Source organism: Phalangium opilio, unplaced genomic scaffold (assembly GCF_054372755.1).
Source record: "Phalangium opilio isolate 3A_F unplaced genomic scaffold, DU_Popi_V2 ptg001865l_1, whole genome shotgun sequence".
NCBI lineage: Eukaryota > Metazoa > Arthropoda > Arachnida > Opiliones > Phalangiidae > Phalangium > Phalangium opilio.
This window is the reverse complement of record NW_028324263.1, coordinates 410,610-423,820: the sequence shown is the minus strand read 5'-3', so window position 1 is coordinate 423,820 and position 13,211 is coordinate 410,610. Positions and strand designations below refer to the sequence as shown.

Here is a 13,211-nt window from a genome sequence, read left to right as displayed (position 1 = left end):
CCATTCGACAGAAAATCCCATTCGACAGAACTCCCATTCGACAGAAATCCCATTCGACAGAAATCCCATTCGGTCGGAAATCCCATTCGACAGAAATCCCATTCGGTCGAAAGTCCCATTCGACAGAAATCCCATTCGGTCGGAAATCCCATTCGACAGAATGGTCATGTGAATGAATTCATTAAGTACAAGAAGAGAATCCAACCGTACATGGGGCAAGCAGCCATTCTCGTTCTGCCAAGAGCCAACGCTAGAGGTAAAGAACGATGACTGGCGTCGCTTTTTGGCCCAAGCTTGAAGCTGCTGTTAACGACAATTCCGGCTTATTTATGGAATAAATGAATTCGTCTATATCCGATTCCACACACCGAACCTAACCAAACCAAACCTAACCAAACCTAACCAAACCAAACCTAACCAAACCAAGCCAAACCAAACCAAACCTAACCTAACCAAACCTAACCAAACATAACCTAACCTAACCTAACCTAACCTAACCTAACCAAACCTAACCAAACATAACCTAACCAAACGCAACCTAACCTAACCAAACCTAACCTAACCTAACCTAACCAAACATAACCTAACCTAACGTAACCTAACCTAACCTAACCTAACCAAACCTAACCTAACGTAACCTAACCTAACGTAACCTAACCTAACCTAACCTAACCTAACCAAACCAAACCTAACCTAACCAAACCTAACCTAACCTAACCTAGCCTAGCCTAACCTAACCTAACTAAACCTAACCTAACCTAGCCTAGCCTAACCTAACCTAACCAAACCTAACCTAACCTAACCTAACCTAACCTAACATAACCAAACATAACCAAACATAACCAAACCTAACCAAACCTAACCTAACCTAACCTAACCTAACGTAACCTAACCTAACGTAACGTAACGTAACCTAACCTAACGTAACGTAACCTAACCTAAACAAACCTAACCAAACCTAACCTAACGTAACCTAACCTAACTTAACGTAACCTAACCTAACCTAACCAAACCAAACCTAACCAAACCTAACCTAACCCTAGGCCAACCTAGAAAATAAGAATATTTTGGAAAAGGCCCATGTTTATTTTTCAACGACCTTAATAAATATAGCATTATAAAATGCGAAATCGCACCAATGGGAAATTCGCTCCAACGAGACTTCTGTCCAACAGGAATGGGAAGTCTGCTCAATGGGAATACGATAAAATGCGAAATCGCGCCAATGGGAAATTCGCTCCAACGAGACTTCTGTCCAACAGGAATGGGAAGTCTGCTCAATGGGAATTAGGTCCATTGGGAACAGCCGACTAGCTTCGATCAATTAGAACAACTTATTTTTTATTTCGGTCCAATGGAATTTCGTTCCAATGGAATTCTGTTCAATGGTTATATACCATTTGTCTCACTTAATTTAAATTCGAATTATTATCTAGCACTCTCGGCAACGGTCATATCACGCTGAAAACACCGGTTCTCGTCCGATCACCGAAGTTAAGCAGCGTCGAGCGCAGTCAGTACTTGGAAACTTTGCGTGCCGTTGGCTTTTTCACTTTTATTTCCTCTTTTAAATTCCATGAGATATGAAAAAAGCAAACATATCTTCTTTTTCTTATTGATTTATAAAGATGAAGGTTAATTAAATTCGAAGTATTAAATAGCACTCTCGGCAACGGCCATATCACGCTGAAAACACCGGTTCTCGTCCGATCACCGAAGTTACGGAGCTTCGAGCGCAGTCAGTACTTGGGAGGGAGACCACTTAGGAACACTGCGTGCCGTTGGCTTTTTCACTTTTTTTTCCTCTTTTAAATTCCTATAGATATGAAAAAAGCAAACATATTTTCTTTTTGTCATTGTTTTAAAAAGATGGTCAATTTGTCTCACTTAATTTAAATTCGAATTATAATCTAGCACTCTCGGCAACGGCCATATCACGCTGAAAACACCGGTTCTCGTCGGATCACCGAAGTTAAGCAGCGTCGAGCGCAGTCAGTACTTGGGAGGGAGACCACTTAGGAACACTGCGTGCCGTTGGCTTTTCCACTTTTTTTTCCTCTTTTAAATTCCAATAGATATGAAAAAAGCAAACATATTTTCTTTTTGTTATTGTTTTAAAAAGATGAAGGTTAATTTGTCTCACATAATTTAAATTCGAATTATTAAATAGCACTCTCGGCAACGGCCATATCACGCTGAAAACACCGGTTCTCGTCCGATCACCGAGGTTAAGCAGCATCGAGCGCAGTCAGTACTTGGGAGGGAGACCACTTAGGAACACTGCGTGCCGTTGGCTTTTTCACTTTTTTTCCTCTTTTAAATTCCATGAGATATGAAAAAAGCAAACATATCTTCTTTTTCTTATTGATTTATAAAGATGAAGGTTAATTAAATTCAAATTATTAAATAGCACTCTCGGCAACGGCCATATCACGCTGAAAACACCGGTTCTCGTCCGATCACCGAAGTTAAGCAGCGTCGAGCGCAGTCAGTACTTGGAAACTCTGCGTGCCGTTGGCTTTTTCACTTTTATTTCCCCTTTTAAATTCCATGAGATATGAAAAAAGCAAACATATCTTCTTTTTCTTATTGATTTATAAAGATGAAGGTTAATTAAATTCAAATTATTAAATAGCACTCTCGGCAACGGCCATATCACGCTGAAAACACCGGTTCTCGTCCGATCACCGAAGTTAAGCAGCGTCGAGCGCAGTCAGTACTTGGAAACTTTGCGTGCCGTTGGCTTTTTCACTTTTATTTCCTCTTTTTAATTCCATGAGATATGAAAAAAGCAAACATATCTTCTTTTTCTTATTGATTTATAAAGATGAAGGTTAATTAAATTCGAATTATTAAATAGCACTCTCGGCAACGGCCATATCACGCTGAAAACACCGGTTCTCGTCCGATCACCGAAGTTAAGAAGCGTCGAGCGCAGTCAGTACTTGGGAGGGAGACCACTTAGGAACACTGCGTGCCGTTGGCTTTTTCACTTTATTTCCTCTTTTAAATTCCAATAGATATGAAAACAGCAAACATATTTTCTTTTTGTTATTGTTTTAAAAAGATGAAGGTTAATTTGTCTCACTTAATTTAAATTCGAATTATTATCTAGCACTCTCGGCAACGGTCATATCACGCTGAAAACACCGGTTCTCGTCCGATCACCGAAGTTAAGCAGCGTCGAGCGCAGTCAGTACTTGGAAACTTTGCGTGCCGTTGGCTTTTTCACTTTTATTTCCTCTTTTAAATTCCATGAGATATGAAAAAAGCAAACATATCTTCTTTTTCTTATTGATTTATAAAGATGAAGGTTAATTAAATTCGAAGTATTAAATAGCACTCTCGGCAACGGCCATATCACGCTGAAAACACCGGTTCTCGTCCGATCACCGAAGTTACGGAGCTTCGAGCGCAGTCAGTACTTGGGAGGGAGACCACTTAGGAACACTGCGTGCCGTTGGCTTTTTCACTTTTTTTTCCTCTTTTAAATTCCTATAGATATGAAAAAAGCAAACATATTTTCTTTTTGTCATTGTTTTAAAAAGATGGTCAATTTGTCTCACTTAATTTAAATTCGAATTATAATCTAGCACTCTCGGCAACGGCCATATCACGCTGAAAACACCGGTTCTCGTCGGATCACCGAAGTTAAGCAGCGTCGAGCGCAGTCAGTACTTGGGAGGGAGACCACTTAGGAACACTGCGTGCCGTTGGCTTTTCCACTTTTTTTTCCTCTTTTAAATTCCAATAGATATGAAAAAAGCAAACATATTTTCTTTTTGTTATTGTTTTAAAAAGATGAAGGTTAATTTGTCTCACATAATTTAAATTCGAATTATTAAATAGCACTCTCGGCAACGGCCATATCACGCTGAAAACACCGGTTCTCGTCCGATCACCGAGGTTAAGCAGCATCGAGCGCAGTCAGTACTTGGGAGGGAGACCACTTAGGAACACTGCGTGCCGTTGGCTTTTTCACTTTTTTTCCTCTTTTAAATTCCATGAGATATGAAAAAAGCAAACATATCTTCTTTTTCTTATTGATTTATAAAGATGAAGGTTAATTAAATTCAAATTATTAAATAGCACTCTCGGCAACGGCCATATCACGCTGAAAACACCGGTTCTCGTCCGATCACCGAAGTTAAGCAGCGTCGAGCGCAGTCAGTACTTGGAAACTCTGCGTGCCGTTGGCTTTTTCACTTTTATTTCCCCTTTTAAATTCCATGAGATATGAAAAAAGCAAACATATCTTCTTTTTCTTATTGATTTATAAAGATGAAGGTTAATTAAATTCAAATTATTAAATAGCACTCTCGGCAACGGCCATATCACGCTGAAAACACCGGTTCTCGTCCGATCACCGAAGTTAAGCAGCGTCGAGCGCAGTCAGTACTTGGAAACTTTGCGTGCCGTTGGCTTTTTCACTTTTATTTCCTCTTTTTAATTCCATGAGATATGAAAAAAGCAAACATATCTTCTTTTTCTTATTGATTTATAAAGATGAAGGTTAATTAAATTCGAATTATTAAATAGCACTCTCGGCAACGGCCATATCACGCTGAAAACACCGGTTCTCGTCCGATCACCGAAGTTAAGGAGCGTCGAGCGCAGTCAGTACTTGGGTGGGAGACCACTTAGGAACACTGCGTGCCGTTGGCTTTTTCACTTTTTTTCCTCTTTTAAATTCCAATAGATATGAAAAAAGCAAACATATTTTCTTTTTGTTATTGTTTTAAAAAGATGATGGTTAATTTGTCTCACTTAATTTAAATTCGAATTATTATCTAGCACTCTCGGCAACGGCCATATCACGCTGAAAACACCGGTTCTCGTCCGATCACCGAAGTTAAGCAGCGTCGAGCGCAGTCAGTACTTGGAAACTCTGCGTGCCGTTGGCTTTTTCACTTTTATTTCCCCTTTTAAATTCCATGAGATAAGAAAAAAGCAAACATATCTTCTTTTTCTTATTGATTTATAAAGATGAAGGTTAATTAAATTCAAATTATTAAATAGCACTCTCAACAACGGCCATATCACGCTGAAAACACCGGTTCTCGTCCGATCACCGAAGTTAAGCAGCGTCGAGCGCAGTCAGTACTTGGAAACTTTGCGTGCCGTTGGCTTTTTCACTTTTATTTCCTCTTTTAAATTCCATGAGATATGAATAAAGCAAACATATCTTCTTTTTCTTATTGATTTATAAAGATGAAGGTTAATTAAATTCGAATTATTAAATAGCACTCTCGGCAACGGCCATATCATGCTGAAAACACCGGTTCTCGTCCGATCACCGAAGTTAAGGAGCGTCGAGCGCAGTCAGTACTTGGGAGGGAGACCACTTAGGAACACTGCGTGCCGTTGGCTTTTTCACTTTTTTTTCCTCTTTTAAATTCCTATAGATATGAAAAAAGCAAACATATTTTCTTTTTGTTATTGTTTTAAAAAGATGAAGGTCAATTTGTCTCACTTAATTTAAATTCGAATTATTATCTAGCACTCTCGGCAACGGCCATATCACGCTGAAAACACCGGTTCTCGTCGGATCACCGAAGTTAAGCAGCGTCGAGCGCAGTCAGTACTTGGGAGGGAGACCACTTCGGAACACTGCGTGCCGTTGGCTTTTCCACTTTTTTTTCCTCTTTTAAATTCCAATAGATATGAAAAAAGCAAACATATTTTCTTTTTGTTATTGTTTTAAAAAGATGAAGGTTAATTTGTCTCACTTAATTTAAATTCGAATTATTAAATAGCACTCTCGGCAACGGCCATATCACGCTGAAAACACCGGTTCTCGTCCGATCACCGAAGTTAAGCAGCGTCGAGCGCAGTCAGTACTTGGGAGGGAGACCACTTAGGAACACTGCGTGCCGTTGGCTTTTTCACTTTTTTTTCCTCTTTTAAATTCCAATAGATATGAAAAAAGCAAACATATTTTCTTTTTGTTATTGTTTTAAAAAGATGATGGTTAATTTGTCTCACTTAATTTAAATTCGAATTATTATCTAGCACTCTCGGCAACGGCCATATCACGCTGAAAATACCAGTTCTCGTCCGATCACCGAAGTTAAGAAGCGTCGAGCGCAGTCAGTACTTGGGAGGGAGACCACTTAGGAACACTGCGTGCCGTTGGCTTTTTCACTTTATTTCCTCTTTTAAATTCCAATAGATATGAAAACAGCAAACATATTTTCTTTTTGTTATTGTTTTAAAAAGATGAAGGTTAATTTGTCTCACTTAATTTAAATTCGAATTATTATCTAGCACTCTCGGCAACGGCCATATCACGCTGAAAACACCGGTTCTCGTCCGATCACCGAAGTTAAGCAGCGTCGAGCGCAGTCAGTACTTGGAAACTTTGCGTGCCGTTGGCTTTTTCACTTTTATTTCCTCTTTTAAATTCCATGAGATATGAAAAAAGCAAACATATCTTCTTTTTCTTATTGATTTATAAAGATGAAGGTTAATTAAATTCGAATTATTAAATAGCACTCTCGGCAACGGCCATATCACGCTGAAAACACCGGTTCTCGTCCGATCACCGAAGTTAAGCAGCGTCGAGCGCAGTCAGTACTTGGGAGGGAGAACACTTAGGAACACTGCGTGCCGTTGGCTTTTTCACTTTTTTTTCCTCTTTTAAATTCCAATAGATATGAAAAAAGCAAACATATTTTCTTTTTGTTATTGTTTTAAAAAGATGATGGTTAATTTGTCTCACTTAATTTAAATTCGAATTATTATCTAGCACTCTCGGCAACGGCCATATCACGCTGAAAATACCGGTTCTCGTCCGATCACCGAAGTTAAGAAGCGTCGAGCGCAGTCAGTACTTGGGAGGGAGACCACTTAGGAACACTGCGTGCCGTTGGCTTTTTCACTTTATTTCCTCTTTTAAATTCCAATAGATATGAAAACAGCAAACATATTTTCTTTTTGTTATTGTTTTAAAAAGATGAAGGTTAATTTGTCTCACTTAATTTAAATTCGAATTATTATCTAGCACTCTCGGCAACGGCCATATCACGCTGAAAACACCGGTTCTCGTCCGATCACCGAAGTTAAGCAGCGTCGAGCGCAGTCAGTACTTGGAAACTTTGCGTGCCGTTGGCTTTTTCACTTTTATTTCCTCTTTTAAATTCCATGAGATATGAAAAAAGCAAACATATCTTCTTTTTCTTTATGATTTATAAAGATGAAGGTTAATTAAATTCGAATTATTAAATAGCACTCTCGGCAACGGCCATATCACGCTGAAAACACCGGTTCTCGTCCGATCACCGAAGTTAAGGAGCGTCGAGCGCAGTCAGTACTTGGGAGGGAGAACACTTAGGAACACTGCGTGCCGTTGGCTTTTTCGCTTTTTTTTCCTCTTTTAAATTCCAATAGATATGAAAAAAGCCAACATATTATCTTTTTGTTTTTTTTAAAAAGATGAAGGTTAATTTGTCTCACTTAATTTAAATTCGAATTATTATCTAGCACTCTCGGCAACGGCCATATCACGCTGAAAACACCGGTTCTCGTCCGATCACCGAAGTTAAGCAGCGTCGAGCGCAGTCAGTACTTGGAAACTTTGCGTGCCGTTGGCTTTTTCACTTTTATTTCCTCTTTTAAATTCCATGAGATATGAAAAAAGCAAACATATCTTCTTTTTCTTATTGATTTATAAAGATGAAGGTTAATTAAATTCGAATTATTAAATAGCACTCTCGGCAACGGCCATATCACGCTGAAAACACCGGTTCTCGTCCGATCACCGAAGTTAAGGAGCGTCGAGCGCAGTCAGTACTTGGGAGGGAGACAACTTAGGAACACTGCGTGCCGTTGGCTTTTTCGCTTTTTTTTCCTCTTTTAAATTCCAATAGATATGAAAAAAGCCAACATATTATCTTTTTGTTTTTTTTAAAAAGATGAAGGTTAATTTGTCTCACTTAATTTAAATTCGAATTATTATCTAGCACTCTCGGCAACGGCCATATCACGCTGAAAACACCGGTTCTCGTCCGATCACCGAAGTTAAGCAGCGTCGAGCGCAGTCAGTACTTGGAAACTTTGCGTGCCGTTGGCTTTTTCACTTTTATTTCCTCTTTTAAATTCCATGAGATATGAAAAAAGCAAACATATCTTCTTTTTCTTATTGATTTATAAAGATGAAGGTTAATTAAATTCGAATTATTAAATAGCACTCTCGGCAACGGCCATATCACGCTGAAAACACCGGTTCTCGTCCGATCACCGAAGTTAAGGAGCGTCGAGCGCAGTCAGTACTTGGGAGGGAGACCACTTAGGAACACTGCGTGCCGTTGGCTTTTTCGCTTTTTTTTCCTCTTTTAAATTCCAATAGATATGAAAAAAGCCAAAATATTATTTTTTTGTTTTTTTTAAAAAGATGAAGGTTAATTTGTCTCACTTAATTTAAATTCGAATTATTATCTAGCACTCTCGGCAACGGCCATATCACGCTGAAAATACCGGTTCTCGTCCGATCACCGAAGTTAAGAAGCGTCGAGCGCAGTCAGTACTTGGGAGGGAGACCACTTAGGAACACTGCGTGCCGTTGGCTTTTTCACTTTTTTTCCTCTTTTAAATTCCAATAGATATGAAAACAGCAAACATATTTTCTTTTTGTTATTGTTTTAAAAAGATGAAGGTTAATTTGTCTCACTTAATTTAAATTCGAATTATTATCTAGCACTCTCGGCAACGGCCATATCACGCTGAAAACACCGGTTCTCGTCCGATCACCGAAGTTAAGCAGCGTCGAGCGCAGTCAGTACTTGGAAACTTTGCGTGCCGTTGGCTTTTTCACTTTTATTTCCTCTTTTAAATTCCATGAGATATGAAAAAAGCAAACATATCTTCTTTTTCTTATTGATTTATAAAGATGAAGGTTAATTAAATTCGAATTATTAAATAGCACTCTCGGCAACGGCCATATCACGCTGAAAACACCGGTTCTCGTCCGATCACCGAAGTTAAGGAGCGTCGAGCGCAGTCAGTACTTGGGAGGGAGACCACTTAGGAACACTGCGTGCCGTTGGCTTTTTCGCTTTTTTTTCCTCTTTTAAATTCCAATAGATATGAAAAAAGCCAAAATATTATTTTTTTGTTTTTTTTAAAAAGATGAAGGTTAATTTGTCTCACTTAATTTAAATTCGAATTATTATCTAGCACTCTCGGCAACGGCCATATCACGCTGAAAATACCGGTTCTCGTCCGATCACCGAAGTTAAGAAGCGTCGAGCGCAGTCAGTACTTGGGAGGGAGACCACTTAGGAACACTGCGTGCCGTTGGCTTTTTCACTTTTTTTCCTCTTTTAAATTCCAATAGATATGAAAACAGCAAACATATTTTCTTTTTGTTATTGTTTTAAAAAGATGAAGGTTAATTTGTCTCACTTAATTTAAATTCGAATTATTATCTAGCACTCTCGGCAACGGCCATATCACGCTGAAAACACCGGTTCTCGTCCGATCACCGAAGTTAAGCAGCGTCGAGCGCAGTCAGTACTTGGAAACTTTGCGTGCCGTTGGCTTTTTCACTTTTATTTCCTCTTTTAAATTCCATGAGATATGAAAAAAGCAAACATATCTTCTTTTTCTTTATGATTTATAAAGATGAAGGTTAATTAAATTCGAATTATTAAATAGCACTCTCGGCAACGGCCATATCACGCTGAAAACACCGGTTCTCGTCCGATCACCGAAGTTAAGGAGCGTCGAGCGCAGTCAGTACTTGGGAGGGAGAACACTTAGGAACACTGCGTGCCGTTGGCTTTTTCGCTTTTTTTTCCTCTTTTAAATTCCAATAGATATGAAAAAAGCCAACATATTATCTTTTTGTTTTTTTTAAAAAGATGAAGGTTAATTTGTCTCACTTAATTTAAATTCGAATTATTATCTAGCACTCTCGGCAACGGCCATATCACGCTGAAAACACCGGTTCTCGTCCGATCACCGAAGTTAAGCAGCGTCGAGCGCAGTCAGTACTTGGAAACTTTGCGTGCCGTTGGCTTTTTCACTTTTATTTCCTCTTTTAAATTCCATGAGATATGAAAAAAGCAAACATATCTTCTTTTTCTTATTGATTTATAAAGATGAAGGTTAATTAAATTCGAATTATTAAATAGCACTCTCGGCAACGGCCATATCACGCTGAAAACACCGGTTCTCGTCCGATCACCGAAGTTAAGGAGCGTCGAGCGCAGTCAGTACTTGGGAGGGAGACAACTTAGGAACACTGCGTGCCGTTGGCTTTTTCGCTTTTTTTTCCTCTTTTAAATTCCAATAGATATGAAAAAAGCCAACATATTATCTTTTTGTTTTTTTTAAAAAGATGAAGGTTAATTTGTCTCACTTAATTTAAATTCGAATTATTATCTAGCACTCTCGGCAACGGCCATATCACGCTGAAAACACCGGTTCTCGTCCGATCACCGAAGTTAAGCAGCGTCGAGCGCAGTCAGTACTTGGAAACTTTGCGTGCCGTTGGCTTTTTCACTTTTATTTCCTCTTTTAAATTCCATGAGATATGAAAAAAGCAAACATATCTTCTTTTTCTTATTGATTTATAAAGATGAAGGTTAATTAAATTCGAATTATTAAATAGCACTCTCGGCAACGGCCATATCACGCTGAAAACACCGGTTCTCGTCCGATCACCGAAGTTAAGGAGCGTCGAGCGCAGTCAGTACTTGGGAGGGAGACCACTTAGGAACACTGCGTGCCGTTGGCTTTTTCGCTTTTTTTTCCTCTTTTAAATTCCAATAGATATGAAAAAAGCCAAAATATTATTTTTTTGTTTTTTTTAAAAAGATGAAGGTTAATTTGTCTCACTTAATTTAAATTCGAATTATTATCTAGCACTCTCGGCAACGGCCATATCACGCTGAAAATACCGGTTCTCGTCCGATCACCGAAGTTAAGAAGCGTCGAGCGCAGTCAGTACTTGGGAGGGAGACCACTTAGGAACACTGCGTGCCGTTGGCTTTTTCATTTTTTTTCCTCTTTTAAATTCCAATAGATATGAAAACAGCAAACATATTTTCTTTTTGTTATTGTTTTAAAAAGATGAAGGTTAATTTGTCTCACTTAATTTAAATTCGAATTATTATCTAGCACTCTCGGCAACGGCCATATCACGCTGAAAACACCGGTTCTCGTCCGATCACCGAAGTTAAGCAGCGTCGAGCGCAGTCAGTACTTGGAAACTTTGCGTGCCGTTGGCTTTTTCACTTTTATTTCCTCTTTTAAATTCCATGAGATATGAAAAAAGCAAACATATCTTCTTTTTCTTATTGATTTATAAAGATGAAGGTTAATTAAATTCGAATTATTAAATAGCACTCTCGGCAACGGCCATATCACGCTGAAAACACCGGTTCTCGTCCGATCACCGAAGTTAAGGAGCGTCGAGCGCAGTCAGTACTTGGGAGGGAGACCACTTAGGAACACTGCGTGCCGTTGGCTTTTTCGCTTTTTTTTCCTCTTTTAAATTCCAATAGATATGAAAAAAGCCAACATATTATCTTTTTTTTTTTTTAAAAAGATGAAGGTTAATTTGTCTCACTTAATTTAAATTCGAATTATTATCTAGCACTCTCGGCAACGGCCATATCACGCTGAAAATACCGGTTCTCGTCCGATCACCGAAGTTAAGAAGCGTCGAGCGCAGTCGGTACTTGGGAGGGAGACCACTTAGGAACACTGCGTGCCGTTGGCTTTTTCACTTTTTTTCCTCTTTTAAATTCCAATAGATATGAAAACAGCAAACATATTTTCTTTTTGTTATTGTTTTAAAAAGATGAAAGTTAATTTGTCTCACTTAATTTAAATTCGAATTATTATCTAGCACTCTCGGCAACGGCCATATCACGCTGAAAACACCGGTTCTCGTCCGATCACCGAAGTTAAGCAGCGTCGAGCGCAGTCAGTACTTGGAAACTTTGCGTGCCGTTGGCTTTTTCACTTTTATTTCCTCTTTTAAATTCCATGAGATATGAAAAAAGCAAACATATCTTCTTTTTCTTATTGATTTATAAAGATGAAGGTTAATTAAATTCGAATTATTAAATAGCACTCTCGGCAACGGCCATATCACGCTGAAAACACCGGTTCTCGTCCGATCACCGAAGTTAAGGAGCGTCGAGCGCAGTCAGTACTTGGGAGGGAGACAACTTAGGAACACTGCGTGCCGTTGGCTTTTTCGCTTTTTTTTCCTCTTTTAAATTCCAATAGATATGAAAAAAGCCAACATATTATCTTTTTGTTTTTTTTAAAAAGATGAAGGTTAATTTGTCTCACTTAATTTAAATTCGAATTATTATCTAGCACTCTCGGCAACGGCCATATCACGCTGAAAACACCGGTTCTCGTCCGATCACCGAAGTTAAGCAGCGTCGAGCGCAGTCAGTACTTGGAAACTTTGCGTGCCGTTGGCTTTTTCACTTTTATTTCCTCTTTTAAATTCCATGAGATATGAAAAAAGCAAACATATCTTCTTTTTCTTATTGATTTATAAAGATGAAGGTTAATTAAATTCGAATTATTAAATAGCACTCTCGGCAACGGCCATATCACGCTGAAAACACCGGTTCTCGTCCGATCACCGAAGTTAAGGAGCGTCGAGCGCAGTCAGTACTTGGGAGGGAGACCACTTAGGAACACTGCGTGCCGTTGGCTTTTTCGCTTTTTTTTCCTCTTTTAAATTCCAATAGATATGAAAAAAGCCAAAATATTATTTTTTTGTTTTTTTTAAAAAGATGAAGGTTAATTTGTCTCACTTAATTTAAATTCGAATTATTATCTAGCACTCTCGGCAACGGCCATATCACGCTGAAAATACCGGTTCTCGTCCGATCACCGAAGTTAAGAAGCGTCGAGCGCAGTCAGTACTTGGGAGGGAGACCACTTAGGAACACTGCGTGCCGTTGGCTTTTTCACTTTTTTTCCTCTTTTAAATTCCAATAGATATGAAAACAGCAAACATATTTTCTTTTTGTTATTGTTTTAAAAAGATGAAGGTTAATTTGTCTCACTTAATTTAAATTCGAATTATTATCTAGCACTCTCGGCAACGGCCATATCACGCTGAAAACACCGGTTCTCGTCCGATCACCGAAGTTAAGCAGCGTCGAGCGCAGTCAGTACTTGGAAACTTTGCGTGCCGTTGGCTTTTTCACTTTTATTTCCTCTTTTAAATTCCATGA

At 38.8% G+C, this 13,211-nt stretch overlaps 6 non-coding genes and 43 pseudogenes across 6 annotated transcripts; all 49 read left to right on the top strand.

Moving 5' to 3' along the window:
• Positions 1-1,443: 1,443 nt before the first annotated feature.
• LOC149582073 (5S ribosomal RNA) lies at positions 1,444-1,546 on the top strand (annotated as a pseudogene).
• Positions 1,547-1,668: 122 nt separating this feature from the next.
• LOC149582072 (5S ribosomal RNA) lies at positions 1,669-1,787 on the top strand (annotated as a pseudogene).
• A 134-nt stretch (positions 1,788-1,921) lies between these two features.
• LOC149582071 (5S ribosomal RNA) lies at positions 1,922-2,040 on the top strand. Its single transcript, XR_016380720.1, has one exon. It is a non-coding gene; the product is annotated as a 5S ribosomal RNA (ribosomal RNA).
• Positions 2,041-2,177: 137 nt separating this feature from the next.
• On the top strand, positions 2,178-2,296 carry LOC149582070 (5S ribosomal RNA; annotated as a pseudogene).
• A 121-nt stretch (positions 2,297-2,417) lies between these two features.
• On the top strand, positions 2,418-2,520 carry LOC149582069 (5S ribosomal RNA; annotated as a pseudogene).
• A 122-nt stretch (positions 2,521-2,642) lies between these two features.
• On the top strand, positions 2,643-2,745 carry LOC149582068 (5S ribosomal RNA; annotated as a pseudogene).
• A 122-nt stretch (positions 2,746-2,867) lies between these two features.
• Positions 2,868-2,986, top strand: LOC149582067 (5S ribosomal RNA). Its single transcript, XR_016380668.1, has one exon. It is a non-coding gene; the product is annotated as a 5S ribosomal RNA (ribosomal RNA).
• A 136-nt stretch (positions 2,987-3,122) lies between these two features.
• Positions 3,123-3,225, top strand: LOC149582066 (5S ribosomal RNA; annotated as a pseudogene).
• Positions 3,226-3,347: 122 nt separating this feature from the next.
• Positions 3,348-3,466, top strand: LOC149582065 (5S ribosomal RNA; annotated as a pseudogene).
• A 134-nt stretch (positions 3,467-3,600) lies between these two features.
• Positions 3,601-3,719, top strand: LOC149582064 (5S ribosomal RNA). Its single transcript, XR_016380719.1, has one exon. It is a non-coding gene; the product is annotated as a 5S ribosomal RNA (ribosomal RNA).
• A 137-nt stretch (positions 3,720-3,856) lies between these two features.
• Positions 3,857-3,975, top strand: LOC149582063 (5S ribosomal RNA; annotated as a pseudogene).
• Positions 3,976-4,096: 121 nt separating this feature from the next.
• LOC149582062 (5S ribosomal RNA) lies at positions 4,097-4,199 on the top strand (annotated as a pseudogene).
• A 122-nt stretch (positions 4,200-4,321) lies between these two features.
• Positions 4,322-4,424, top strand: LOC149582061 (5S ribosomal RNA; annotated as a pseudogene).
• A 122-nt stretch (positions 4,425-4,546) lies between these two features.
• LOC149582060 (5S ribosomal RNA) lies at positions 4,547-4,665 on the top strand. Its single transcript, XR_016380715.1, has one exon. It is a non-coding gene; the product is annotated as a 5S ribosomal RNA (ribosomal RNA).
• Positions 4,666-4,801: 136 nt separating this feature from the next.
• Positions 4,802-4,904, top strand: LOC149582059 (5S ribosomal RNA; annotated as a pseudogene).
• Positions 4,905-5,026: 122 nt separating this feature from the next.
• Positions 5,027-5,129, top strand: LOC149582058 (5S ribosomal RNA; annotated as a pseudogene).
• Positions 5,130-5,251: 122 nt separating this feature from the next.
• On the top strand, positions 5,252-5,370 carry LOC149582057 (5S ribosomal RNA; annotated as a pseudogene).
• Positions 5,371-5,507: 137 nt separating this feature from the next.
• On the top strand, positions 5,508-5,626 carry LOC149582056 (5S ribosomal RNA). Its single transcript, XR_016380662.1, has one exon. It is a non-coding gene; the product is annotated as a 5S ribosomal RNA (ribosomal RNA).
• Positions 5,627-5,763: 137 nt separating this feature from the next.
• Positions 5,764-5,882, top strand: LOC149582055 (5S ribosomal RNA). Its single transcript, XR_016380725.1, has one exon. It is a non-coding gene; the product is annotated as a 5S ribosomal RNA (ribosomal RNA).
• Positions 5,883-6,019: 137 nt separating this feature from the next.
• On the top strand, positions 6,020-6,138 carry LOC149582054 (5S ribosomal RNA; annotated as a pseudogene).
• A 136-nt stretch (positions 6,139-6,274) lies between these two features.
• LOC149582053 (5S ribosomal RNA) lies at positions 6,275-6,377 on the top strand (annotated as a pseudogene).
• A 122-nt stretch (positions 6,378-6,499) lies between these two features.
• LOC149582052 (5S ribosomal RNA) lies at positions 6,500-6,618 on the top strand (annotated as a pseudogene).
• Positions 6,619-6,755: 137 nt separating this feature from the next.
• On the top strand, positions 6,756-6,874 carry LOC149582051 (5S ribosomal RNA; annotated as a pseudogene).
• A 136-nt stretch (positions 6,875-7,010) lies between these two features.
• Positions 7,011-7,113, top strand: LOC149582050 (5S ribosomal RNA; annotated as a pseudogene).
• A 122-nt stretch (positions 7,114-7,235) lies between these two features.
• Positions 7,236-7,354, top strand: LOC149582049 (5S ribosomal RNA; annotated as a pseudogene).
• A 135-nt stretch (positions 7,355-7,489) lies between these two features.
• LOC149582048 (5S ribosomal RNA) lies at positions 7,490-7,592 on the top strand (annotated as a pseudogene).
• A 122-nt stretch (positions 7,593-7,714) lies between these two features.
• Positions 7,715-7,833, top strand: LOC149582047 (5S ribosomal RNA; annotated as a pseudogene).
• A 135-nt stretch (positions 7,834-7,968) lies between these two features.
• On the top strand, positions 7,969-8,071 carry LOC149582046 (5S ribosomal RNA; annotated as a pseudogene).
• Positions 8,072-8,193: 122 nt separating this feature from the next.
• On the top strand, positions 8,194-8,312 carry LOC149582045 (5S ribosomal RNA; annotated as a pseudogene).
• A 135-nt stretch (positions 8,313-8,447) lies between these two features.
• Positions 8,448-8,566, top strand: LOC149582044 (5S ribosomal RNA; annotated as a pseudogene).
• Positions 8,567-8,702: 136 nt separating this feature from the next.
• On the top strand, positions 8,703-8,805 carry LOC149582043 (5S ribosomal RNA; annotated as a pseudogene).
• Positions 8,806-8,927: 122 nt separating this feature from the next.
• LOC149582042 (5S ribosomal RNA) lies at positions 8,928-9,046 on the top strand (annotated as a pseudogene).
• A 135-nt stretch (positions 9,047-9,181) lies between these two features.
• LOC149582041 (5S ribosomal RNA) lies at positions 9,182-9,300 on the top strand (annotated as a pseudogene).
• Positions 9,301-9,436: 136 nt separating this feature from the next.
• On the top strand, positions 9,437-9,539 carry LOC149582040 (5S ribosomal RNA; annotated as a pseudogene).
• A 122-nt stretch (positions 9,540-9,661) lies between these two features.
• On the top strand, positions 9,662-9,780 carry LOC149582039 (5S ribosomal RNA; annotated as a pseudogene).
• Positions 9,781-9,915: 135 nt separating this feature from the next.
• Positions 9,916-10,018, top strand: LOC149582038 (5S ribosomal RNA; annotated as a pseudogene).
• A 122-nt stretch (positions 10,019-10,140) lies between these two features.
• On the top strand, positions 10,141-10,259 carry LOC149582037 (5S ribosomal RNA; annotated as a pseudogene).
• A 135-nt stretch (positions 10,260-10,394) lies between these two features.
• Positions 10,395-10,497, top strand: LOC149582036 (5S ribosomal RNA; annotated as a pseudogene).
• A 122-nt stretch (positions 10,498-10,619) lies between these two features.
• Positions 10,620-10,738, top strand: LOC149582035 (5S ribosomal RNA; annotated as a pseudogene).
• A 135-nt stretch (positions 10,739-10,873) lies between these two features.
• Positions 10,874-10,992, top strand: LOC149582034 (5S ribosomal RNA; annotated as a pseudogene).
• A 136-nt stretch (positions 10,993-11,128) lies between these two features.
• LOC149582033 (5S ribosomal RNA) lies at positions 11,129-11,231 on the top strand (annotated as a pseudogene).
• A 122-nt stretch (positions 11,232-11,353) lies between these two features.
• LOC149582032 (5S ribosomal RNA) lies at positions 11,354-11,472 on the top strand (annotated as a pseudogene).
• Positions 11,473-11,606: 134 nt separating this feature from the next.
• Positions 11,607-11,725, top strand: LOC149582031 (5S ribosomal RNA; annotated as a pseudogene).
• A 136-nt stretch (positions 11,726-11,861) lies between these two features.
• LOC149582030 (5S ribosomal RNA) lies at positions 11,862-11,964 on the top strand (annotated as a pseudogene).
• Positions 11,965-12,086: 122 nt separating this feature from the next.
• LOC149582029 (5S ribosomal RNA) lies at positions 12,087-12,205 on the top strand (annotated as a pseudogene).
• A 135-nt stretch (positions 12,206-12,340) lies between these two features.
• On the top strand, positions 12,341-12,443 carry LOC149582028 (5S ribosomal RNA; annotated as a pseudogene).
• A 122-nt stretch (positions 12,444-12,565) lies between these two features.
• On the top strand, positions 12,566-12,684 carry LOC149582027 (5S ribosomal RNA; annotated as a pseudogene).
• Positions 12,685-12,819: 135 nt separating this feature from the next.
• Positions 12,820-12,938, top strand: LOC149582026 (5S ribosomal RNA; annotated as a pseudogene).
• A 136-nt stretch (positions 12,939-13,074) lies between these two features.
• Positions 13,075-13,177, top strand: LOC149582025 (5S ribosomal RNA; annotated as a pseudogene).
• Positions 13,178-13,211: the final 34 nt, after the last annotated feature.